General features: G+C 42.0%; 1 protein-coding gene and 1 long non-coding RNA gene across 4 annotated transcripts in view; both read right to left on the bottom strand.

Moving 5' to 3' along the window:
• Positions 1-27,245, bottom strand: part of EFR3A (EFR3 homolog A) — a 116,234-nt gene that overhangs the window by 77,098 nt on the left and 11,891 nt on the right. The window lies entirely within an intron of this gene.
• Positions 7,285-11,915, bottom strand: LOC149126343 (uncharacterized). Its single transcript, XR_016235983.1, has 2 exons — positions 9,305-11,915; positions 7,285-8,607 (listed from the first exon to the last, which is right to left on the bottom strand). It is a non-coding gene; the product is annotated as an uncharacterized LOC149126343 (long non-coding RNA).

The raw sequence follows: 27,245 nt of genomic DNA, 5'->3' as shown, positions 1-27,245 counted from the left end.
TATCACTTCTTAAAAACACTCCGAGAGAATTTCTTCTCTTTATTCTCATGTGGATTCACCAGTCTCTAAAATGATGGAGGTGCATGGATGCCTATGAGAGGAAATAAACATTCTTTGATGGGAAGGCATTAGAATTAATCTCCGCCCCTCCTCACTCATAGAGGCACTCACAGGAGGATTTGAGCAGCCATACGGAGAACCTGACTACCCAACTCACGACATGGATCAGGCCCATGGGCACACAAACGTGTACTGACAAGCAGCAGCATTCTGTTCCACTAGCGAGACCTCTGGTTTGGGATAACATTTGTTTTCCTGTGAGTAGTTGGATAATTAAAATGACTCCTTTTTAAAAAACACAACTTTCAACTGACGTTACCCTATAACAAACGAAATCTAAATGGAAATACTGATATCCCCATCATGAACTGTACACCACTGCGCCATAGAATTCCTAGGATAAAGTTACTCTCCCAAACAAAAATGCTGTCACTGCAGCTGACAAATGCTTAGATCCTATTGTGAAAACTGACTATGTGACTTTGAATCAGATTTGTATCATGAGCTGTAAAAGCAGAAAATAAATAGTATCTTTGACTGTATGTGACAATTATATTATCTAATTTAATTCTTATATTGAATATGTTAGGAATTTGTGGACATATGTAGAGCTCACTAAATTCCATACTTTTAAATAAGAATGGTAGGGTCTGTTCTGGTCCAGGTGAGTTGCTGCTTGTCTGCAGCACCAGTATCCCATATGGGCACAGTTCAAGTCTTGGCTGCTCCACTTCCAATCCAGCTCCCTGCTAATGCACCTGGGAAAGCAGGACGACCCAAGTCCTTGTATTCCTGCACGCGGGAGACCCAGATGAAACTCCTGGCTTCAGTTCAGCCCTGGCCATTGCGGCCATTTTGGGGGTGAACCAGCAGGTGAAACGATCTCTCTCTCCCTCTCTCTTGTAACTTATTCCAAATAAATATTTTAAGAGAGACAAAGAGAGCGACAGTGAGAGAGAGAATGGCTATGATTACTGGATTTGGGTCCTTTATGACTTTACCATATATTTCTACTATAGCAGTTACAATAATTTATTGCATTTACTTATATATATATATATATATGTATTTTTACCAACAAAATGAACCCCTTAAATTCAAAGTCCATATTCATTGTTGTATGTCTGACATATAGCAGACATGTATAAAAATGTTTCTCACTAAATGCAGAAGCACAAAAAGTTCACTAAAAAACAAAATGAGTTTAGCATCTGTTCCTATATGTAATAAAAATCAAAAGATAAAAAAAGTACATTGTGGGGCCAGTGCTGTGGCATAGCGGGTAAAGCCGCCACCTGCAGCGCAGCTTGCCTGCAGCGCTGTATCCCACATGGGCACCGGTTGGAGTCCTGGCTGTTCCACTTCCCATCCAGCTAAAACAAGATTGGGACACTTGAGGACAAGAGACAGCCCAACAGTAGGTGGATCACATGGCCATAAAAGCCACTGAAGTTCAGAGGAAAGAGAATATACTTCAGCTCATGTGAAGAAAGGTTTTACTAAAGACAGCCTTTGAACAGGACTGTTGACACAATTCCTAAAAGAAGGAGCAGACTTTAACCACAGAGATAATCTGGAGAGAGTGGAGGACAACTATAATCAAATGGAACAATGCAAGCATCACTATGAAATGAGGCACACGAAAAAAAAAACAAAACATATAATTTAGTAAGTCAAAACTTTGAAAGGAACTCTGAAAAGGCCATAAAGGAGGCATGAAATAGTCTGGTGACTAATAAGATAAGGTCAAAAGAAAGGGAACAAATGGTCTTATCATCAGGAAAATGTTCCCTTGGAAAGGATTTTAATCCACTACGGGAGTATTTTATTACACGATCTTTTCCACATGTAATTCTATACCATCTCTCTTTCATCCTCCATTTCACTACTTATTTTATTCCCAGTCATATAAGCCTTAAGGGAAAAAGAAGGACAACAAAGCAATAAATATAACTGAAAATAAAACTGCACTGCAACATTTTGCTCAATAGGCACAACACAGACCAAACTCTGGTATATTTTTCCAAACTATTCTGAGACTGTAAAAAACAAAAACAAAAACAGCCTTTTTTCCCCCGAGTCAATTTTTGACTGTTCAATATATAACATCTTATATTTTCCCACTATTGCCACCTTAATTTAAAAAAAACAAATTAGACATTCTCTTAGTCAATTAACACAAAAATAAAGTCAGAAAATGTAATTCCTTATTCATTTCACCTGATGGAATAGTTTACAGCGTAACTAAGAAACAGTCCAGTGAGTACCACAGAGATAAGATCTGCAGCCAGGCAGGAAAAGCTCTCATGTCTCTGAGCCACCACTTCAGGACACTGCACGTGGCTCATTCTCCATCTAGCAGCACATCACCCATGGACCCTGCTCACCCCTCCATCCAACAGCACATCACCCATGGACCCTGGCTCATCCTCCGTCTAACAGCACATCACCCATGGACCCTGGTGCACAGGTCATCCTCCTACACGCTCAGGCGGCAGAGCCTTGGTGTCCCAATCTCCAGAAGTAAGTAATTAGATGACGCAGAATTGAAAACCGAAATAGTATGCGAATGCTTCTTAAAATTTCTAAAATACTTGGCCAGCGCTGCAGCTCAATAGGCTAATCCTCCACCTGTGGCACCGGCACCCCGGGTTCTAGTCCCGGTCGGGTTGCCAGATTCTGTCCCGGTTGCCCCTCTTCCAGTCCAGCTCTCTGCTGTGGCCTGGGAAGGCAGCGGAGGATGGCCCAAGTGCTTGGGCCCTGCACCCACATGGGAGACCAGGAGGAAGCACCTTGTTCCTGGCTTCGGATCAGCGCAGCGCACCAGCAGTAGCAGCCATTTGGGGGGTGAACCAATGGAAGGAAGACCTTTCTCTCTCTCTCTCTCTCTCTAACTCTGTCAAAAAAATTTTTCTAAAATACTGACTAATGTTCTCTTCAATGTCAGGAGTGCTGTTAGAATTACAACTTAAGAGTATGGGAGCAATGACTTTCCTCTTTAGTCAAAAGCAATACATTGATATTTACTTTGCATAACTAATATGCTTCAAAAGGAGGAGGTAACTACACAATAAGCTACAATAGATATTAGGAATCAGTATTAAAAGGGAGACAAGTGGTGGAAAGGCAAAATGCAAATCAGATTACACAGAACTTAACTGAGAAAGTAAAAGCACTAATAATATATTTTAAGAGGTCTACTAAAACACATCTAACAAAAGCACTAGCTAGCAACAAAACACTCAAAACAAAATCTTGCAATTTTCTTTTCTTTCTTTCTTTCTTTTTTTTTTTTTTTTTTTTTTTTGACAGGCAGAGTGGACAGTGAGAGAGAGAGAGAGACAGAGAGAAAGGTCTTCCTTTGCCATTGGTTCACCCTCCAATGGCCGCTTCAGCCGGCGTGCTGTGGCCGGCACACTACGCTGATCCGATGGCAGGAGCCAGGTACTTATCCTGGTCTCCCATGGGGTGCAGGGCCCAAGCACTTGGGACCATCCTCCACTGCACTCCCTGGCCACAGCAGAGAGCTGGCCTGGAAGAGGGGCAACCAGGACAGAATCCGGTGCCCCGACCGGGACTAGAACCCGATGTGCCGGCACCGCAAGACGGAGGATTAGCCTAGTGAGCCGCGGCGCCGGCCCAAAATCTTGTAATTTTCAAAAAAAAAAGAGAGATGTACTGTCCAGTTAAGGAAACATCTGGGAAATCGGTAAGGGAACACTTTCCATCTCTGAGTACACTTCAAAATTCAGTATCTTTGGAGCTTTCAACCAAATTTATTTTCAATTTCTTAGAGCAAACTTGCTAAATATACAAAATAACATAGCTAGTCAAAGAGTAGGGAATGCTTTGCTTTAACATTAAACAAAAACTTTGAGTGTATATCCAAAGGCTGTTAACAGTTTCCTTTAATCTGAAAAAGGACAAAAGAAACTGAATTTACAAATTTTATTTCTGCCTGCTTATAAATTGAATATTTCTTCTGAAGAGTCTTTAGATGAACTAAACACATTCTCATGGAACACCAAGAAAACAGTTCTGAAAAGTTTTTGTTACATCAATGCCTGGATATAAGCTAACAGTCTAGGAATCCTCACCCATTACAAAACAATTCTGAAGGATCAGCAATTTCTGGCAGCAGTCAAAACATTCCATAATTTTAAAATACGGTTAATTTTAAAAAACTACATGAAAACACAAAAATTCCCATCAAAAATAGGTGTTACTAGTGCTACTTGTTAGGTGACATCCTAACTGGGGGTCCACAAAATTCTCACATAAATCAAAACAGAGAAAGATTCATTAACATTAGTACACAAAATGTGGGCTTAAAACAAGTGATAGCAAGAATTCAATTTGCAAACCGCTGATTTAGATACTTCAAAATTCAACTGTACTTAGATAATTTAGCATCTTGAGAGTGATCAAGGATACCATTAGTAATTATGCAAAGGCTAGTGGCATAAACTTTGACCATCTCAAACAAACCAGGGCCTATGGTTATCCTACTCATTCTCTTCGAGTATTGAGACATGTGCAAAGACATCCTCGAATTTTCAATTAGTTACAATATGAGGAAAAGCAGGGACAATCCATTCAGGGCAGATAAAGACAAAGGTAAGATTACAAACCACACCTGGAAGAAGACTGGGGCTGTGGGATGGACAGCAACATCTTCAAACTTTAGCTGGCTTTAATTTTCCTGGTATATAGTCATTATAATGCAGCAATTTTGTATGGTGAGTCATTAACTGTAATTAAAATATTTTAGAAAACGTCTACTACATTCAAGAGACTAACCTGGTTGTGAAATGTGCAAGTAAGTTATAAAATAGGTTCCTGACATAAAGACTTTTAAAATACAAGGGTGCTAAATACTAAATACTAAAGTGTCCACAGAAAGATAAAATTGAAAGTTAAGTTTATCTTGGTACCAAAAAATCCTGAAAACCATGCATAGTTCTAACCATAATATACATTTTCCATGAATGGTTTGAAGATTCATGCACAGATTTCAGAATTTTTTGCACTAAAATAAACTTACAATTTCATTTTTCACAAACTTTTAGAAGTACCTTCATATATCAATGTTATAGAAAATGAGATACTTCCCTTACCAAAATCAAAAGATAAATGCAAAAAAATTGCAGTAACACCAAACAACCGAATTCGCCCTTGGTCTCTAGGTAGAACTACATACTATGCCAGTTTTCCTTTCATATATATATTTTTTAGAGATTTACTTATTTATTTGAAAGGCAGAATTAGAGAGAGGCAGAGGCAGAGAGAGATCTTCCATTCACTGGTTCACTCCCCAAATGGCCACAATGGCCAGAGCTGGGCCAATTTGAAGCCAGGAGCTTGTTCTGGGTCTCTCACATGGGTGCAGGGGCCCATGGACTTGGGCCATCCTCCACGACTTTCCCAGGCCACAGCAGAGAGCTGGTTTGGAAGTGGAACAGCCGGGACTCGAACCAGTCCAGGCAGTCCCAGCCTACATGGGATGCCAGCACTGCAGGCTGGGCCTTAACCAGCTGTATCATAGCACTGGCCCTTTCATATTCTTAACATTAACACATCTCTAAAGAACAACTCCTCCACTCCCAACTCCCTAACAAAATCAACATTCACCAGTTTCTTCTGTTTGTATTTATGGTGTAAGGCCACCTCAGAATAAATTTTGTCTAAGCCAACCATGATTCCACAGTACAAGGTTTCTCTTAGAGTAGCCTATGAGCCACCTAAAGAAGGACCTACTTGGGCCGGCGTTGTGGCGTAGTGGGTAAAGCCATCGCCTGCAGTGCTGACATACCAAAGGGCACCGGCTCAAGTCCCGGATACTCTAGTTCCGATCCAGCTCTCTGCTATGGCGTGGGAAAGCAGAAGATGGCCCAAGTCCTTGGGCCCCTGCACTCGTGAGGGACACCTAGAGGAGGCTCCTGGCTCCTGGCTTTGGATCGGCACAGCTCTGGCCATTGCAGTCAGTTGGGGAGTGAACCAGCATATGGAAGACTTTTCTCTCTATGTTCTCTCTGTGTAACTCTTTCAAAGAAGAAGAACCTATTGGAGCATTTGGATTTTTTTTTAAAAATTATTTATCTTCTTTGAAAGCCACAGAGACAGAGCGGAGAAGACAAAGAGATCTCCCATCTGCTGGTTCACTGGAGAAAGAACCTCAACCCAGGGCTCCTCATAGGTGGCAGGGACCCATCTACTTGAGCCATCTCCTGCTGCCCCCCAGGGTGTGCATTAGCAAGCAGCCGGAATCCGAAGTGGTACCAGGACTCAAACCCAGGCAATCGTGTATCCCCAAGATTGCTCTGTTATGCTTCTCGGTATTTCATATTATTCTGCCCTTTAAATTATCATAGTCCTCTGGGCCTATTTTACATGCAATAGCTAGAGAAGAGAGTATATTGTTTGGCAGAACTATTTTACTATTTTACTCCCATCCTTATCTTCCCTAGAGAACACTTCTGACTTTCTTCTCAGTCTGGAAGCAGGCAATGAGGACACCCTAAACCACACACCCCAAGTATCTATCTGCAGCACCTACACAGTGCCCAGCACATAGAGCTATGTACCTGTCAAATGAATGAATGCACAAACTCTAAGAGTCTCTCTCTCAGATGTGCATTCCATGATTTCATTCTTCCTGCTTCTATGTGCTAAGCATATTTAGGTGTGGAAACCTGTTTATGTGTCCACTCAGAGTTACAAAGTCTGAGTCAGCATGCCTTCTGTGGAAAATTCTGGATAAGTAAGTTTGCTCTACTGACCTTAGATACACTGTTGGAAGCTCTACATTTGGAGAAAAAGTAGCAGCCTGGTGATGGACAAAGTCCAAGACCATTCTCTAACACAGCTTTATTCTGACTTCTATCAGACTAACTGGTATATTTCAGCTGGCTCCAAACTCAGAAGGGGACAAGGGTGAGAATGTTCCCTTTGGAAAACCAATAAATATATGTGCCTCAGAAATATACCTGATTGGGAAAAACACTTAGCTTCAGTATCGCTTGTTTTTTAACAAGTATTTAATGAAGCATACCATGCTGCAGGCACTTAGCAACATGGGAGGAACAAAAAGGCCCCAATTCCTGGCCTGTAGTGGCTCACCACCTGGCAGAGAACACAATCTATACAGTCAGAATTGCAACTCTGCACTGACAGTCGGGGCAGAACAGGTTGTTATGGGACAGACAGCAGAGGGGAGCTGGAATGTGCTGGGCAAGGCAAACACTGGAGAGAGGAGAGAAGGGAAGGAAGTGGAAGAATATACCTGCAGAACAAAGGAAAACTATAAAAAGATAGTGTTAGTGAGTACAAAAGAGAAATTTTCAAATTCTATATTTCCTACAAAAGTACTGATTACATGGATAAAAGATACAGGAACTTTTTCAAAAAAAATCCTTCAGCAGAAAAAGAAATTCAGAGCATTTAAGATGCAAGTAAATGTGAAAACAGGATTCTACACTAATGTACTTTAAAATGTCAAGAGGGACTAACTATATTGACCAAAAATAAAGCAGTGGGAGTTTCAAAATATCTAGACTGAAAATCATCATTATATAAAGTCTACATCTGATATAGAAAAAAGGAAAAAAAATCACATAGCTTATGACATAATTATATCTTATAAAAAATGATTATGAAATATCCCTTATAAGGATCTACTCACATATGCTATTACTATTTTAATCAGCTCCTAGTAAGGTAAATCCTCTAACTAAAATATACAATTTAAGGTTACATTTTATAATCTGGGATCAATGTTGAAGGATAAATAAGGCAACAGCATAAGGGAAGTAATACTAAAATATCTGAAGAGAAAAATGTTTTTATGCACCTGTAGAAATCCCACTCTTTTATCTGGCATTTGATGCCAAACTTAAGATAAAAGCATAGATTTCTCCTAATAGGATCAATAATTGGGCACTGTTCTTATTCTAAGAATTGATACAGTAACAGAACTTCTACACTGAGTTCTTCTAAGACAGACATTCAAAAAACAGTTCAATTATTTCATGACTAATCAATCCATCAAAATAGGTTTATAAGGTACCCATTACATGCAAAGGGCCAGAAATACAAGATGTATCTTTGGAAGTTCCCAAACTATGTAGAAAATAAAATTCAAAAAATTGTAGCATCAGATTTTACTATTCACTCACCAATTTTTTTAAAAATATTTATTTATTTATTTGAAAGGCAGAGGCAGAGGCAGAGGCAGAGAGAGGTCTTCCATCTGCTGGTTCACTCCTCAAATAGCCACAATGGCAGGAGCTGGGCCAATCTGTGAAGTCAGGAGCTAGAAGCAAGGAGCTCCTTCCAGGTGTTCCAAATGGGTGCAGGGGCCCAAGGCCTTGAGCCATCTTCCACTACTTTCCCAAGACACAGCAAAGAGCTGGATCTGAAGTTGAGCTGCGGCATCCCATATGGGTGGTGACTTTACCCGCTAGGTCACAGTGCTGGCTCCCATCACCAAAAGATTTTAAGATTCTGGTGGCAGATGGGGTGGGCACTTTGGCATAGTGAGCTAAGCCTCTGCCTGCAGTGCCAGTATCCCATATGGCTTCCAGTTCCTGTCCCAGTTGCTCCTCTTCTGATCCAGCTCCCTGCCAATGGCCTGGGAAAGCAGTGGAAGATGGCCCAAATGCTTTAGACCCCTGCACCTACATTGGAGACCCATTAGATGCTCCTGGCTTCGGATCAGTCCAGCTCCGGCCATTGAGGCTATTTGGAGAGTGAACCAGCAGATGAAAGACCTTTCTCTCTCTTTGCCTCTGCCTCTGTAACTCTGCCTTTTAAATAAATACATAAAATCATAAAAAAAAAGACTATGGTGGCAGAATTACTGTCAGTAATGTTGAGACATCATGATCAGGAAGTTCTAAAAGGCTGGGGATTTATAGAGCTGCTTTTTTTTTTTTTAAGATTTATTTATTTATTTGAAAGAGTTATACAGAGAGAGAAGGAGAGGCAAAGAGAGAGAGAGAGAGAGAGAGAGGTCTTCCCTCTGCTGGTTCACTCCCCAACTGGCCACAACGGCCGGAGCTGTGCCAATCCGAAGCCAGGAGCCAGAAGCTTCTTCTGGGTCTCCCATGCGGGTGCAGGGGCCCAAGGACCTAAGCCATTTTCTACTGCTTTCCCAGGCCATAGCAGAGAGCTGCATTGGAAGTGGAACAGCCAGACTCAAACCAGCAGCCAAATGGGATGCTGGCACTGCAGGCAGTGGCTTTACCTGCTATGCCATAGTGCCAGTCCCTATAAAGCTTTTTATGGTTACCCTATCTACATCAGTTCTTCTACTATTTACATGCTCACCTTTTTTTTATGAAATAAATCATAGTTGTTTCCAGTAACTGGAGATATAAAAGGCGAAGATAGAAAACGTGTATCAATAAATACCACCAATCATCAACAAAATTACAGAACAATCTAGCTGTGGTTATTAGTGGTTCCTAATATGATTTGTGACGTCTTAGTAAATTCACAGTGGTTCCTAAGAAAATGTCTTGCTAAAAGTGTTTTCATTTTCTGTATGCAGATTTCCATGATGATCATTTTATAACTAGGTGAATGTAATATTGATTTTGGTGCTAATCTTTGCTTCTGGGTCTAAAACCATACTGGCATCAAGTAATTACCTAAAATTACAGTACTTGAACTTTGATTTGTTTTCTGAAGACTTATCATTGGAAAGGCAGAGTGACAGAGAGAACAGGAGACAGAGATCTTCTATCTGCTGGTTCACTTCCTAAATGGCCAAGGAGGGGCTGGCTCATCCAGAAGCCCAACACTCCATCCAGGTCTCCCCCATGGATAGCAGAAGCTCAAGTATTGAGGCCTTCTGTTGCCTTCCCAGGCATGTTAGCAAGCAGCAGATCAGAAACAGAGAAGCCAGGACCACAGCTGGTGCTCCAGTATGGGATGCCTATGCTGTACCTGGCAGCTTAGTTGCTGCACCACCATGCTGGCCCCAAGTATTCAACCCTTCACGCATAAATGTCAATACAGGGAGCGAAAACACCACGAAAATCCTCAAGTTTGAGAAACCTAAGGAAGATTTCTAGTCTTTGCCACAAAGCTCTGGATGGAATCCTTCTGTTTAACAATTCCACAGCTTGGCCCTAGAGCAGACACACAATGTTCTGATTGTCACTTATATATAAAACAGTCTTGGCAATCTAGAACATATGAAGAACAGCACAGGCTCTCTTCAGGCTGTTCCTTTATACCTTACCTGACAGCCTCACACCAGCATCACTGCTCACGGAAGCTGTCCCTGACACTTGCGGAAGCTGGACAGAAGCCACTCAACTCTTCATCACCACCACAGTCCTCCATGCCTTAGACAACCTACTGATCTGTTGTTTTCCTGAGACGGTTATAAATTACTCAAGGGCAAGGTTATGGTTTCCTCCTTTTTAAAACACTTAAGAATGAAATATATTGAAAGGGTAACAATCTACAATCTAACTCAAGGGGCTTCCATAGCCTTGGAAACTCATGACTGGTGCATAGGGAGATTACTGATGCCATAAACGGGAGTGTCAAATTGTTAAGTCTACAACAGGAGTCACTGTGCACTTACTCCTCATGTAGGATCTCTGTCCTTAATGTGCTGTACATCGTGATTTTAATGCTATAACTAGCACTGAAACAGTATTTTACACTTTGTGTTTCTGTGTGGGAGCAAACTGTTGAAATCTTTACTTAATATATACTAAATCAATCTTCTGTATATAAAGAGAATTGAAAATGAATCTTGATGTGAATGGAATGGGAGAGGGAGCGGGAGATGGGAGGATTATGGGTGGAAGGGAAGTTATGGGGGGGAAAGCCATTATAATCCAGAAACTGTACTTTGGAAATTTATATTTACTAAATACAAGTTTAAAAAAAATGCCTAGTGCAGAATGTGTTACTTAGTAAATGTGAAACTACCAGCTATTAAACACTTAAAGGACATCAGGTAAAGAGGGGACTAGTCTGTGATGCCCACAAAGGAGAGAATTTGCATATAAGTGGTAAAAATTAAAGCTTCCTCAGAGTTTACAAACAGCAACAAGTGTCAGTAGCTGTTAAGACTCAAACTACAGGTTAGATTATAATTCAAACGCAAATAAACATTAATGAATATTGAATATTAATTATGTCGAAAGCACTCTACAAAGTACTGTAGAAGATACAAGAAAAACTCAGCAGTGGGAAATATTGACAAGAATGTACATGTTTAAACGGAGTCAAAGATCGACACATAACAATTAATAATATAAGAGAAATGAGAAATTCCAAATACAAAAGTCTAGCAAAGCTTTGTAAAGGCTATAAAAATGAGCTCAGCCAAGCACAAGCACAAAATGCCTGGACAATTTATTAGAGATTGGGATATTTTTGTGAACTGGAAAGAGATTAGGAAAGCTCTGCATTTAAGAGATCACAGCTCTGTATTGGCCTTTGAAAAACAAGAAGATATGGCTGGCGCCGCGGCTCACTAGGCTAATCCTCCACCTAGTGGCGCCGGCACACCGAGTTCTAGTCCCGGTTGGGGCGCCGGATTCTTTCCCGGTTGCCCCTCTTCCAGGCCAGCTCTCTGCTGTGGGCCCGGGAGTGCAGTGGAGGATGGCCCAAGTGCTTAGGCCCTGCACCCCATGGGAGACCAGGAGAAGCACCTGGCTCCTGCCTTTGGATCAGCACAATGTGCCGGCCGCGGCGGCCATTGGAGGGTGAACCAACAGCAAAAGGAAGATCTTTCTCTCTGTCTCTCTCTCTCACTGTCCACTCTGCCTGTAAAAAAAAAAAAAAAAAAAAAAAAAAAAAAAAAAAAAAAAAAAAAAAAACAACACAATAAGATAAACACAAGAACTTGGTAGACAACGTGAACAATTGGAATGTGTGACCAGGGCAGGAGCCGAATAAAATGAATGATATTATGAGATGTCCCTGTGACTGCCCCCAAGGTAAAAAAATTTTGAGATAACATAATAACGTCTATGAAGAAAAAATGCAGAATCAAGGACAAAGTAAGGTATAGATTTTTCCATTAAAACATGGTTTAAGACAACTGCACCTAAAAGCACTTAATACACTTCAATACACTTTTTAAAAAGGTGCATTTATTTACTTATTTGAAACACAGAGTTACTGAGAGGGAGGGAGGAGGGAGGGAGGGAGGGAGGGAGGGAGGGATAGAGATCTTTCATCGACTGGTTCACTCCCCAGATGGCCACAACAGGTGGGGCTGGGCTTCCTCTGGGTCTCCCATGTGAGTGACAGGTGGCCAAGGACTTGGGCCATCCTCTGCTGCTTTCCCAGGCATATTAGCAGGGAATTGGATCGGAAGTGGAAGCTGGCTTTGAACCAGCACCCAAATGTGTTGCCGCCACCACAGGCGGCAGCTTTAACAACTACACCACAATGCCAGCCCCTTAGTGCCCTTATTAATATGCATATAGCATTGAGTAAACTGAAAAAATCAGATTTTTCAGACTCCTATTATTAAGATACCTTCAACTCGTTTAACCAGATGTTTATTAATGTTATTTCTGAGGATATAAAATTACTTAAGGAGGTATCTGAATGAATTCTATGGTATAAAAAGAAATACTCACACTGTGGAAATGAATAACCTCTACAATGGTTCGGTTCTCAGGAGAAATAATTTAATAAACATTCTTTTTATTATTTGGGAAGAGGTACACAGCAAGACACACGGATTATAGGAAAGTAGTCAAGGATTTACAACACAAGTTAAATCTCAAAAATGCTAATCACTATGGGGCAGACTTCAACTCTTTACCTACAAAAAGACACAACTTACTGAATCTACCAATGGTAATTTCAAAATATACTGCGTCCATCTTTACTTCCTAATTTATGTCCAAGAGCACTGCTTCCTTACAAAAACTGAAGGAATGCTGCAGGTTTGGTAGGAAGCAATTCTTCCCATGCACACTGGCACGTAGGAACAGTGAGCAGGAAGTCATGGCTTGGTTAGCTAATGTTAATTCTGTTTTTTTCTTCTCATTTTTTATGCTTTGATACTTCCCTTCTGGATTAAACTGACATGAAAGTGACAAAAAAAGTCTACTGTAGAAGTTCTTGGTAAATAAAAATTTTCTACTAAAATCAGATGAATGTTTAAAGTTCCAATCTAGATTCAAAATAATCATTTCTTAGTCTTCCTGAGAAGTCATTTAAATGTTACATTTCCAATTTGTCAAGTTAAAAAAAGTGACATTTTCTCAGATGCCCCTGAAAAGGCTTTGAGGCTTATATAAGGCAAAATGAACATTAGAAAAAAATCTAAGTACAAAACACTTTATAATGTCACAAACTGAAAACAAAAATATAGTACATATAATTGAACAATTTATAAGAAAGTTTATTTAGAATACATCTACAAAATTTAAAAACTTAAATCTTTAAAGAAAAAACTATATTTATTTGAAAGTCAGAGTTAGAGAAGAAGAGATGGAAAGATAGGTCAATCGATCAATCAATCTTCTACCTGCTGGTTTACTTCCCAGATGGCTGCAATGGACAGGACTGGGCCAAACTAAAGCCAGAAGCCAGGAGCTTCACTGGGTCTCCCATGGGGGTTGCTAGGGCCTAAATGCTTGGGAAGTATTCCACTGATTTCCCAGGCCATTAGTAGGAAGCTGAGTCAGAAGTGGAACAGTCAGGAGTAGAACTGACACCCATGTGGAATGTCAGCATTGCAGGCGGTGGCTTTACCAAATACACCATGATGCCAGCCCCAATGTATACATTATTAATAGTTTATTTTGGTTTTACACACATACATGCACACATGTATTAACTATATGTATCATCTCTGATCTCAGAATCATCCCTTAAGGCATTCTGGTCTGGCTAAAAAGACCAAAAGAGCATTTCAGGCATGGAAAGCCAAGACACTGTGGCAAAAAATGTCTACATGAAGGACCTCAGTGGGTGAGACCTCAGTAGAAAGAAGTAGGTACTTTTCTCTGAAGGGAAGAGAGAACTTCTACTTTGCTTATGGCCTTGTCTAAACAGTGATGGAGGGGGCCGGAGCTGTGGCATAGCAGGTAAAGCCGCCGCCCGCCGTACTGGCATCCCATATGGATGTGGTTTGAGTCCTGGCTGCTCCACTTCTGATCCAGCTCTCTGCTTTGGCCTGGGAAAGCAGAGGAAGATGGCCCAAGTCCTTGGGCCCCTGCACCCGAGTGGGAGACCAGGAAGAAGCTCCTAGCTCCTGGCTCCGAACAGGCATAGCTCCAGCCGTTGTGGCTAATTGGGGAGTGAACCAGCAGGTGGAGGACCTCCCTCCCTCCCTCCCTCTCTCTCTCTCTCCCCTTCTCTCTGTGTAACTCTTTCAAATAAATAAATAAATAAATCTTTAAAAGAAAAAATATATACTGATGGAGTTTGTGGATTCAAAAGGCATCCACAGCCTAGGCAGCTCACGTCAAGAGCCTTGGGTGGTCACGGATGTCATACATAACAGCGTTGTCAAAGTAACAACAGAAATCACTGTGCACTAACTTCCCATGCAGGATCTCTGTCCTCAAAGAGTTGTATTATAACTATTTCTAACTGTTCCCAAAAGATGTATCATTCTTGGGTACTTCGTTATTAATTGAGTTCCTAAAAAAAAAAAGTGAAATTAACTTCAAGATTCAATGACTTTCCGGCGCCGCAGCTCACTTGGCTAATCCTCCACCTGTGGTGCCGGCACCCTGGGTTCTAGTCCCGGTACCCCAGGTTCTATCCCAGTTGGGGCACTGGTTCTGTCCCAGTTGCTCCTCTTCCAGGCCAGCTCTCTGCTGTGGCCCGGGAGTGCAGTGGAGGATGGCCCAAGTGCTTGAGCCCTGCACCCGCATGGGAGACCAGGAGAAGCACCTGGCTCCTGGGCTTTGGATCAGTGCGGTGCGCTGGCTGCACGCACCGGCCACAGCGGCCATTGGAGGGTGAACCAATGGTAAAAGGAAGACCTTTCTCTGTCTCTGTCACTGTCCACTCTGTCAAAAAAAAAAAAGATGCAATGACTTTGAATAGCCATTGTCTTGACTGTTGAGCAACAGTGTTGAACTCTTTACTTAGTATACAGTTGGTCTTCTGTGTATAAAGTTAATCAAAAATGGATCTTAGTGAAGAATGGGACTGGGAATGGGAATGGGAAAGGGAGGAGGAGGAGGGATGGGAGTGCGGGTGGGAGGGCTGGTATGTGGGAAGAAACACTATATTCCTAAAATTGTACTTATGAAATGCATGAAGTGTGTATCCCTTAAAAAAAAATGTTTCTTTGGAAAAAAAAAATTCATGTGCCAGAATAAAATTCCCCAAGTTATTTATGTTTCACTGACAGGCTGGTCTTGGAGGTGAACTTAGCCTGACTTCCCAGTTCAGCATAACATTTTTCACAACAAAACCTGAGAATATGCAACAGCTCACAAGTCAACTCCCTCCCAAACTTTTTCATTCCAATGCATTTGCTCACATCATTCTGTCTGTACAGAATACCTTTGTCTTAATAAAAAGTTATACAGATAATAAGCACTTAGTAATGAAGTAGCATGTGTTTCAATTACAAAATGCTTCTGATGATTAACATAAAATAGAAAAGTCAACAATTTTAAACACAACTTATAATATTCAGTTGGTAAAGACAGCAAGAAACCAAAAAATTAAGAATTGCCAACAAACTGAAGAATCAACAATGAACTATATATGTACGAACACAATGGGCTAACCATCAGGCCAGGCAAGACGGCTCCGAGTTGTCAAGCTCAAGTACGTTAATTTATGCCAACAAAGTTATGCATTAACTAGCCAAGAATAACTGCAGGATTAAACAGAGAAGGTAGAAGTGATAGGAAACTGGCACAGTTTTATTTATGGCGCAATCTATACCCTGATTTACATCCTAGGCCCTAGTCCCAGCTGCAATTGCTGGAAGCCAGGTGGTCACATGGCCCAAGCGCCGATGTCAAGTTCCACCCGATCCTAATGGGATTCGCTGCTCCTGCTTCCCTGCCCGCCCTGTTCAGGGGCCTGTTCCTGAACACGTGGCTCTCTTGGCTCTTCTCTCCTGCTCTCTTTGCTCCTCTCCTCCTCTCATCTCTTCTCTCTGCTCTATCTTCTCTCCTCACTAGCTCCTCTCCTGTTTCTCTCTCATACTCTCCTTCTCTCTCTTTTCCTTCTTCATCCCTTCCCTCCAGCCTGCTGGTTTTCCCCAATAAACCCTTTCCCTTACTCCAGTGTTTGGTGTGTTTTGTGACAGCCTAACAGAAATACATAACAAGAAGTAATGCCAATTTTTAGAATCAATGGATACATTTCATAGGTTGAATTGTGTTTCCCCAAAAGATACACTAAAGCCCAAGAACCAGTATTTGTGACTCTCTTTATTTGGAAATAAAGTCTTTACAGAAATAATCAAGTTAATATGAGATCATGTTGGATTAGAGTAGACCTGAAACAGGACAAGACACCCTAAAATTTACCCTGAAATGTGGCCCCTTAAAGTTCCCTAGAAATGCTATCCAAGGTGCCACATGCGCTACTGAAATTTGGGGTGCCTTACGATTTCAACATGGGCTTATTACTAAATCCCCAATATTAATAAGCCCGAAAGGGTTCTTGCCTAATATTTAGAGAAGAATTCTAAATACCGGCACAGATAAACGAGGCAGCATGGTACGTTTTAAGCTTTTATTTAGTAAGAAAGGTACATAAGAGAGTGAGAGCTTTATTTAAGGGAGAGAGGTGAACAGGGGTTCATACCAAGCACCAGGAACCAGCCACGTGGATGAGCATCTAGGCCAGGAAGCCTAGAGCACACGGCCCGAAGGCCATGCTTCCTGGAGGCGCAGGGCTACAGCAAGCCCTGTCCTGGCAAGAGGCCAGGGAAGAAGAGCAGGCCCCAGGCACACTGTGCCCTAGGCTTTTAACTCACTCCAAAGGGGAGTGGCTAATTAACCTGACTGGCTGGTGGGCACCCCAGTGTGGCCAGGTAGGGGAATGAGGCCACACATGGGTGTGGCAAAGGCATCAGGTAGGAGCATGAGGTCACACAGGGGCGTGGTCTTCCAGCTCACAAATCTGATCAATTTTAACCTGTATGCCTGCCTACTTCACACCCTCAATACAGTGCCTGAATCCTAAGAAATAAAGATACAGACACACACAAGGAAGGCCAGTGAAAACACAGGGGGAGAATGGAATCTTGTTGCCACAAGCCAAGAACTCTAAGAATTACCAAGAAACAACAGAAAAACTCTTCCCTAGAGCCTTCAGGAGGAGCAAGGATCAGCCTAAACCTTGAGATTTCTGGACTCCAGAACTGTGAGAGAAAAATACTCTGTTGTCTGAAGCCACCCTATTTTTGGTATCTCGTTATAGCAGCCCAGGAAAAGTAGAACAAGTCAGATTTCAAAGAATATGGGGCCAATAAATTCTATAATCAGTTGATATGTACCACTCCTGAAATCAATTCAAATGCCAAAAAGACTTTAAACACCCAGAGACTTTTATTCTCTCCTTGCTATTTCATTCACTTATTGCAACAGCAGTGTACAAAATAAATGAGACAAGGAAATAAAGAATTTTTGCTCAATTCTAGCAACTGTTTTCAATTGTAAATATACTTCTTAAACTTCAGTAAATGTTTGGCTTTACTGAAAGAAAAAGTGACTTTACATCACTTACATCAATGTTTAATAAGAAACAATTTAAGTAATGTAAACACTGTAAGTAAAAAAAAAAATGTTTCACTCTTGTATCTCAAATACATCTGTTATGAGTGGAATTTCCACCCAAACTTCAGATGCTGGCGTCCTAACTTCCAGGCCTCGGAATGTGACCCTATTTTGTAAAGGGAACCAAATTAGGATGATGTCATTAGGGTGCGCCCTAATTCAATAGGACTGTTATCTTTATAAAATGGCTAAACATATACAAGGTAGAACTCCAGATAATATGTCTAAAATCCAGATACAGGCCTGGAACAGACATCTCCCTCACAGTCCTTGTAAGGAACCAATCTTGTCAACACTTTGTTTTTAGACATCCAACATCCAGAAGAATTGCAAGACCATAAATGTCTGCTGTGTAAACCACCCAATTTGTGGTACTTTGTTACAGTAGCCCTGGAAAGCCAATACAACATCAAATATAAAATTCAACTGTTGGGGCAGGCACCGTGTCACAGCAGGTTAAGCCACTTGGGATACTGGTGACCCATACTGTAGGACCGATCTGAGCCCCAGCACCTCTGCATTGATCTAGCGTCCTGACTCCCTGGGAGGCAGCAGATGATGGCTCTAGTACGTCTGCATGAAAGAACATGGAGTTCCAGGCTTCTGACTTCCACCTGGCCCCGTCCTGGACATCTGGGAAGGGAACCAGAAGATAGAAGATATTTCTCTTTCTCTCTCCCTCTCCCTTTCAGATAGATGACGATAAATAAATAAACTTTAAAAATAAATAAATCCATGGGTTCCACAAAGGCATAAATTTTGTTTTCATGAGTAATGTAAAATACAGTAGACAACCAGAAATTCTAACCAAATGGTAACAGAGCCAATCCACCCCAGGAACCCCTGCATGCTTGCATCTACACCTCATCTGCCAGTCTGAGTCTTTGAGAATGCATTCAATGAGTATTTCAGTATCCATTGTATTCTTTTTTTTTTCCTTTTTCTTTTTCCTTTTGACAGGCAGAGGACAGTGAGAGAGACAGAGAAATGTCTTCCTTTGCCATTGGTTCACCCCACAATGGCCACTGTGGCCAGCACGCTGCGGCCGGCGTACCACGCTGATCCGATGGCAGGAGCCAGGTGCTTCTCCTGGTCTCCCATGGGGTGCAGGGCCCAAGCACTTGGGCCATCCTCCACTGCACTCCCTGGCCACAGCAGAGAGCTGGACTGGAAGAGGAGCAACCGGGACAGAATCCGGCGCCCCGACTGGGACTAGAACCCAGGGTGCCGGCGCCGCAGGTGGAGGATTAGCCTATCCATTATATTCTATGTTTTATCTCATTTAATACTCAGATGACTGATACTAGCATTTTAAAGATAAAGAATATGAAGTTAAAGTAATTTGTCCAAGGTCACAACTAATCTGCTTTAAGAACCAGTGCTCTTAACATTTTAATATACTGTACTACCTTCCTGAAACGGCTTTTTTAAAAAAGAAGAAACCTCACTGATTTGAAGACCACTGCAACACAAAATATTTTGCAGCTGCCACAAACTTACACAAGTGTCATTAATTGCTTTCCAGAGGTATAAAGCCAAGCCGGTGGCAGAGAATGAAGTGACACCCGACCTGAGAATCTGTCATGTCACAAAATTTACTCCTTCTAGAGATCGTCTGCTTTCAGTAGGTTACTCTGAGCTCCAGAATGCCCTACTACAGGAACAGACTGTTCTGCTGTTGAGTTGCCTCCACGAGAGGTTCCAGGTAAACTCCCAGCATTCCAGGGACAGGGAAGGGCAGTGGCAGCGCTCAACCACCTTCTTGCTACAAGTACTTCTTGGGAAAGGGGAAGGAGACCCCCATTGCTTTACAAACTCAGAACTTAAAGGCGACTGCCCTCTCTTGTCTAGAATATCTAAAAGTTGTCCAACACATTGTACACTGTGAGTCTGGGCTCCCATAGCAAAACTCAGTGGCAAGAGTTTCCCAAAACCTAACAAGGAAAATAACTTAACTTTCCACAAAACTCTAGTAGCAAATCCACCCTCAAACAAGCTCCTGTTTTGAAACTAACGTCCACTTTCATTTTGTACAGATCAAATGGGAATCCTCTGCTTTATTATAACCAGAGTATGCAGAGGGAAGTCCTTTCAAGTCCCTCTTCCATATATTAAGATGCCTGTTATGTAATTATAGTAATCAGATACTGGATGTCTCCACGTTTTTAAACTAAAAAATAGAGGCCCAGCCTTACGGCACAGCGGGTTAATATGCCACCTCTGATGCTGGCACCCCAGGAGCATAGGTTCAAGCCCCAGCTGCTCCATTTCCAGTCCAACTCCCTGCTGCTGCACCTGGGAAAGCAGAAGATGGCCCAAGTGCAGGCACCTGCCACCTACCTGGGAGACTAGACTGAGTTCTTGGCTTCAGCCTGGCCCAGCCCCAGCCTTTGTGGCCATCTGGGGAGTGATCAGCAAACGAAGGTCTCTTTTATTCTCTCCCTCTCCCTCCCTCTCTGTAGGTTTCTCTCTCCCAGTAACTCTTTCAAATAAATAAATCTTAAAAAAAAAATTATCTAAATTCAAAAATAAAAATGTCTCATTTACAAAATTAAGAGTTTAAAAGAATTGGAACTTCAGAATCTTTCATTTTAGCAAGTCTTCCAATATTTATCAAAGTATGGATCCAAACTTAACCAAAATTTAGGAGAAGGAAAAACAGGGTATCTTGGAATTCACATTTGTTAATAATCATCCAAGTAATTCCTAAGGTTTTTCTTTAACATAAAAACCAAGTCTTTCTATTCACCTTAAAGCCAAGAAATATTAAATGAGAACTCAATAAAACTTTTAAAGTCAATTCTTTCTGTATATGTCTTGTAATGTTAATATGTACTTGTAATACTAATGTCACATATTAAAACTCAACTAGGGGGCAGGCACTGTGGCACAGCAGGTAAAGCCACTGCCTGAAGCGCCAACATCCCATATGGGTACTAGTTCGAGTCCCGGCTGCTCCACTTCCAATCCAGCTCTCTGCTATGGCCTGGTAAAGCAGTGGAAGATAGCCCAGTGCTTAGGCCCCTGCACCCACATGGGAGACCCAGAAGAAGCTTCTGGCTCCAAGCTTTGGATCAGTGCAGCTCCAGCTGCATTTGGGGAATGAACCAGCAGATGGAATTCGCTCTCGCTCTCGCTCTGCCTCTGCCTCTCTGTAACTCTGCCTTTCAAATAAGTAAATCTTAAAAAAAAAAAAAAAAAAAGCCGGCGCCGTGGCTCAATAGGCTAATCCTCCGCCTTGCGGCGCCAGCACACCGGGTTCTAGTCCCAGTCAGGGTGCCGGATTCTGTCCCGGTTGCCCCTCTTCCAGGTCAGCTCTCTGCGGTGGCCCGGGAAGACAGTGGAGGATGGCCCAAGTGCTTGGGCCCTGCACCCCATGGGAGACCAGGAGAAGCACCTGGCTCCTGCCATCAGATCAGCACAGTGCGCCAGCCGCAGCGCGCCAGCCGCGGCGGCCATTGGAGGGTGAACCAACAGCAAAAGGAAGACCTTTCTCTCTGTCTCTCTCACTGTCCACTCTGCCTGTTAAAAAAAAAAAAAAAAAAAAAAAACTGGTGCACTGAATACATGACCACAAAAAAAAGACAGGGGTAGTTTTCTGCAGTTTTCAGCCATGTGCTAAAAGCAGCATTGGCAAACAGACCTGCTTAAATAGATTAAGGCATTATAGCTTGGGAAAATAAGTTCTGAAATCAAAATAGTATCACCATATGAGGATAAAATATTCTATCACAAGCTATGACTAGGATCATTCTCAGTTACCTCGGTTGGTTTACATTATTTTAGCTTAAATCCACTGAATATTTCATAGGTAGGGCATCAGTTATTATACACAAAATCTGTAACAGCGTTAAAATTCCCAACTACTTAAATTTTAACGAATTTTTATTTCCTTATTAGTCATACAGTAACAAATGTGTTAAATCTGTGGCAGTATTTGTTAACTTCCAAAATTACTTTTGGAAGAAATACATGTAATACACCAACAGCATTGATTCTTCTTATAGACTCCACAACACCCACAGCATCTATGCCACATGTTAAAGATTTCCATTTGAGGCCGGCGCCGCGGCTCACTAGGCTAATCCTCCACTTGCGGCACCAGCACACTGGGTTCTAGTCCCGGTCAGGGCACTGGATTCTGTCCCGGTTGCCCCTCTTCCAGTCCAGCTCTCTGCTGTGGCCAGGGAATGCAGTGGAGGATGGCCCAAGTGCTTGGGCCCTGCACCCCATCTGAGACCAGGAGAAGCACCTGGCTCCTGCCATCGGATCAGCGTGGTGCGCCAGCTGCAGCGCACCAGCCACGGCGGCCATTGGAGGGTGAACCAACGGCAAAGGAAGACCTTTCTCTCTGTCTCTCTCACTGTCCACTCTGCCTGTCAAAAAAAAAAAAAAAAAAAAAGATTTCCATTTGAACTGAGATGATTTAAATTTTTAGACAGTAACTAAATAGGCAGACAGCACTCTAACTGTACAACTAAAACAGGAAATATATTTTAAATAATTTACCTATTCAAATTTGAAAATAGCAAAATGTAAGACTTAATAATGAGCCAGCCCTGTGGCACAGCGGCTTAAGCTGCTGCCTGAGACGCCAGCATCCCATCGGGGCAGTGATTTCTGTCCTGGCTGCTCCACTTCCAATCCAGCTCCTTGATAATGCGCCTGGGAGAGCAGCAGCAGATGGCTCAAGTGTTTGGGACCCTGTGCACATGTGAAAGACTCAGAAGGAGCTCCTGGCTTCGGCCTGGCCCAGCTCTGGCCATTGTAGCCATCTGGGAAGTGCACCGGAGTTTCATATGGTTGCTGGTTTGAGTCCTGGCTGCTCCTCTTCCAATCCACCTCTCTGCTATGGCCTGGGAAAGCAGAAGATGGCCAAGTGCTTGGGTCCCTGCACCTGTGTGGGAGACCCAGCAGAAGCTCCTGGCTCCTGGCTTCAGGTTGGCCCAGCTCAGCCACTGCAGTCATTTGGAGAGTGAACCAGCAGATGGAAGACCTCTCCCTCCCTTCTTCCCTCTAACTCTGCCTTTTAAATAAATAAATAAATCTTTAAAACATTAAAAAAAAATGAATTACTGGAGCAGGCATTTAGCATAGTAGTTAAGAGGCTGCTTGGATGCCTACATGCTAGGATTCAAGCTCTAGCTCCCATCCCAATTCCAGCTTCTTGCTAATGCAGACACCCTAGGAAGCATCAGGTGACAGCTCAAGTAGCTGGGTCCCTGCCATGGGGCTTTGGCCTGGCCCAGCTGGGAGATACCCCTCTCCCTCTCTCTCAATCTCTCTCTCTCTCTCTCTGTCCTTCTTCCTGTCATTCTGCATTTCAAATAAATAAAAAAATTAATAATTTATACCTTCAAGTTTCAATGCTTGATGAATTCTCCCAAAATTTCCAACACAGAGAAGTTCTCAACATTTTTGTATTTACTTCATACGTTGAGATTTTGGTAACACAAAGTCAAAAGCCTAATAAGATCTCTTTAAATTTTCACATCTTATTTTAATTTATCATAAACATAGACTACAAGTCACTATTTCATAAAGTGTTGATTTTATGTTAATAACTCTAAAAAGGTAATCAAATACTTTTCTAGTCAATTTTTTTTAAAGATTTATTTATTTACTTGAAAGTCAAAGTTACACAGAGAGAAAAGGAGAGGCAGAGAGAAAGAGAGAGACAGAGAGACATACTCCATCTGCTGGTTCACTCCCCAACTGGCCACAACGGCCGGAACTGTGCTGATTAGAAGTCAGGAGCTTTCTCCAAGTCTCCCTCATGGGTGCAGGGGCCCAAGGACTTGGGCCATCCTCTACTGCTTTCCCAGGCCACAGCAGAGAGCTGGATTGGAAGTGGAGCAACTGAGACTTGAACCAGAGCCCAAATGGGATGCCAGCACTGCAGGCGGCGGCTTTACCCACTACATGACAGCGCTGGCCCCTGGTCAATATTTTTAAATAGATCATAAACCAAAAACTTGATGTTATTATAAGATTTCAATGTATTAGTAACTGAATTACCTCAAGTTAAAAGGTTACGAGTTATTACTACTGATGCACAGAAAACAAGCCAATTTTCTGTGGCATTAAATGAAAAGAAATAATCTAAAAATCTATATACATGTTTAGTATCCATTTTATTACTGCAACTGTAAAAATGAACTTAGCTTTTGCTGAAAATTAAAAGGATGAACAAAAAATTATCTCATCTCTATGAAGATACTCAAAGTGTTCAGTAAAGTTGAATTATAGTACAATTTTAGATGAAAAATATTAATAACGGGTAAGTCAACTGCCATTCTGGGTAGAAGTGCCACATCCAAGCCACATTAACACTCAATCTTCCCTAATGTTCTCTGAGCCACTGTAAAGGGGATATTAAAATCTCAAAGTCTTTAATCAGCACGTTGCTATACCCTAGCAGGGCAGGCTCAAGAGAACAGCAATATTTCCATACTGCAGAACAGAGAGAAGAGCCTGTTTACTGTATTATTTCAAATAAACCCACAGAAATGAGCAGACAGGGAACGAGGCAAGAGTTGTATAATGTGGGAGGAAGGCTGCGTGGAGGGAGAGGGGGTGGATATTACTGGAAACTCAAAGTGCAAACTGCTGACAGATGCTCTCAGGCGACAGCTCAATTCTCTAAATGCCCCCTGAGTTCTTTGTTTGAAATAAAGCAGTTCCCCAGGAACTTTCCATAAGCACTGTATCCGCTGCCAGCAAATCATTCAGCTCTTTTTTATAAACATACATTATAATGAGGCTCAAACAAATGATAAACTCTTGAGTTCTATATGATCTATTTTAGAATACATATGTGGAGGTTTTTACTTGCAAACTGTGCAATTAACAGTTTACATCCTCTTACCCAATTATAATCCGACAAGCTCTTAAGAACTGTCAAGCAACAACAAAGTTAAGCAGTGACAAGAGAGTTAAGGACACAGTATAGGTTAGTACATACCATGGGTAAGATATGATGATTCTCTTTAAATTCCAAACCTTAAAAAAAATTTCCTAACACTTCATAGCATCAGATCAAACTGTAAGAGACTGTCCTGCTTTTTTTTTTCTTCTTTCCATTCTGGAATGTCCAAATGATATCATAAACAAACAGACTGCTATGTGTGTCTTATATAACTCATAAAATACTTGTTACAACAGTCATTTGGTTAAAACCTGCCCCATCTGCTCCCTCAGGTTCCTCTCTCATTCCATACCAAAATGATCATGTTCCTAAAGAATACGCCCTCAGCCTCTTAACTCCCTTTATAATCTTACCTTTAGTAATCTGATTCATTGGTATCCCTACAAATGTTTTCCGAATGCCTGTAAAGCACCCTACACTCATATTCTAAAATGGACTCATCATCTATTTTCAATTCTCCCAAACTGCTCTTTCTCCGAAAAGTCACTGAATCAAACCAGAGCAACTCGCCCAAATGATAAAGCCAGAAACCTAACAGAAACTGACTCCTTCTCCCTCAATCTCTTCTTGCAACTAATCCTATCAACCATGCTTCCTCGGCAGTGTTCAGATATGTCCACTGCACTCCTTCCCACTACCTCTACCAAGTCCAAAGCCCACCACTCTGACTCACATACTTTAATAAGCTCTAACTGTTCTCCCTTCAACCTTACTTAATTTTTCCACAGCGACCTGTTGTCTCTCTTAGTAATATCCATTATATTTCTTTAAGTCACTTTATAAATATGACTATGTACCATGGACCAGGCACTGTACCAAAAGCTATGTATACAATAGTAAAACAAACAGTATAGACCCTCATAAAGTTCCCTGGTTGGTCAGTCTAATTATTTTGTCTCCCACTAGACTACGCTTCATGAGACCAAGGAAGATATCCATAATGATGTCCATAGGTCTGTGTCTAGTGTGAAGATACCACTGTATCCTCATTGTTTAGCATAATAAATGACACAGAGGAAGGATTCAACAAAGAATGCTAAAGACAAAGTTAGCAAATTTATACACATATAAATATATATGAACACATACACACACACATCAAAGAGGGTTACAGTCTTCACGTTCCCCTGCACTGAAGTCTCATTTCAACTGCCTGCCTGTCCACTCACCTCACACACCCAGCATTTCTAGATCACTATTTCTGTAATATTTTTAAAGCACTCAGACTTATATAGTTACCTTCCACTTATCTTCCACTTGCCCTCCTCTTCCAATCAATGGTGCAATTTCTCTCGTGATTCCTACATTCCCATTCTCATGAAAATTGCCATTTCCTTCTCTGTAATACAGCCAGCTTTATACTCCTCCATAAACAGGATACACTTTTTGAAATTAAGGACTGCTTTTTTCAACTCTGCATTATCCACCACGCTATGCCCTGCAAACGTAGGCACTAAACTATCTGCCAAATGGATGAGCCCCCAAGAGAAATGCTACAAGACAAGAGAAGCGGAAAGAACATCTATGATTCCGAAAGCACACTGACAGTGTCTGTGACTGGACTGACTACACAGAGATTATAAAGTCCCCAATGCTATCACTAGAGCAGAACAGATGAGACCTCATCAGCTAGATGGCTCTGGGTTTTGCCTCACAGTTCTAAGCTTCTGATTTTAAAACACCTTAAGCTCTTGTCAGAGGACACACTCTAATGTCTAAGACTTCAAACCTTTAAAAAGCAACCACATGATGAATGGAAGGGGAGAGGGAGTGGGAAAGGGGAGGGTTGCGGGTGGGAGGGACGTTATGGGGTGGGGGGGCATTGTAATCCATAAGCCGTACTTTGGAAATTTATATTCATTAAATAGAAGTTAAAAAAAAAAAAAGCAACCACATGATTTCCCTATTGAAATCAAACGCAGAACCCCACAAACACCAGACTACTCCAGCTGAAGCTGGTTCAGGCAGAGGGCCCACTGCTCAGTGATTTCAGCACCCCTTCCACACAACAGTCCTTACGATACCTCCATGGCAGGCGTTCTGAAAACACTGCTCTAAAAGAGGGTCGAGATTCCCTGTGCCACCCTCCATCGTGGGCCAAGAACAACAAGGAATCCCCAGGAACAGACAATAAAGATCCTGTGCCAGGGCAAGGAGGTCTTGTGAAAATACTTTAAATAGAACTGACATCATTTTCTTGAAGCTGGTACAGTAAGATACACTTGGGACAGCCTCCCAAAAGTACGCCATCCCTGGAAGACCACGCAAAGAATCCAGATGGAACCAAGGGGAAAGGCAGCATGGAGCAGATAAGCCACTCAAACCTGCTGCTAATCTGAGCTGTAAAGTGCAGAAGAAACTGGACCCCTGAAACTCACATGGTCTAGGCCAGCTAAGAGAACGGGAGAAGCCATGGGAACTTGGCCTCGGAATCCTAGTGGTTAGGTACTTGCCCAGAGTGCCCTCCCCCTGCAGATGTCCGGGAAGCAGCAGTTGCAGATGCTGCG

This window comes from Oryctolagus cuniculus, chromosome 6, assembly GCF_051225735.1.
Source record: "Oryctolagus cuniculus isolate XC-2025 breed Fujian yellow rabbit chromosome 6, ASM5122573v1, whole genome shotgun sequence".
Lineage (NCBI taxonomy): Eukaryota > Metazoa > Chordata > Mammalia > Lagomorpha > Leporidae > Oryctolagus > Oryctolagus cuniculus.
This window is presented reverse-complemented; position numbering and strand designations above follow the sequence as displayed.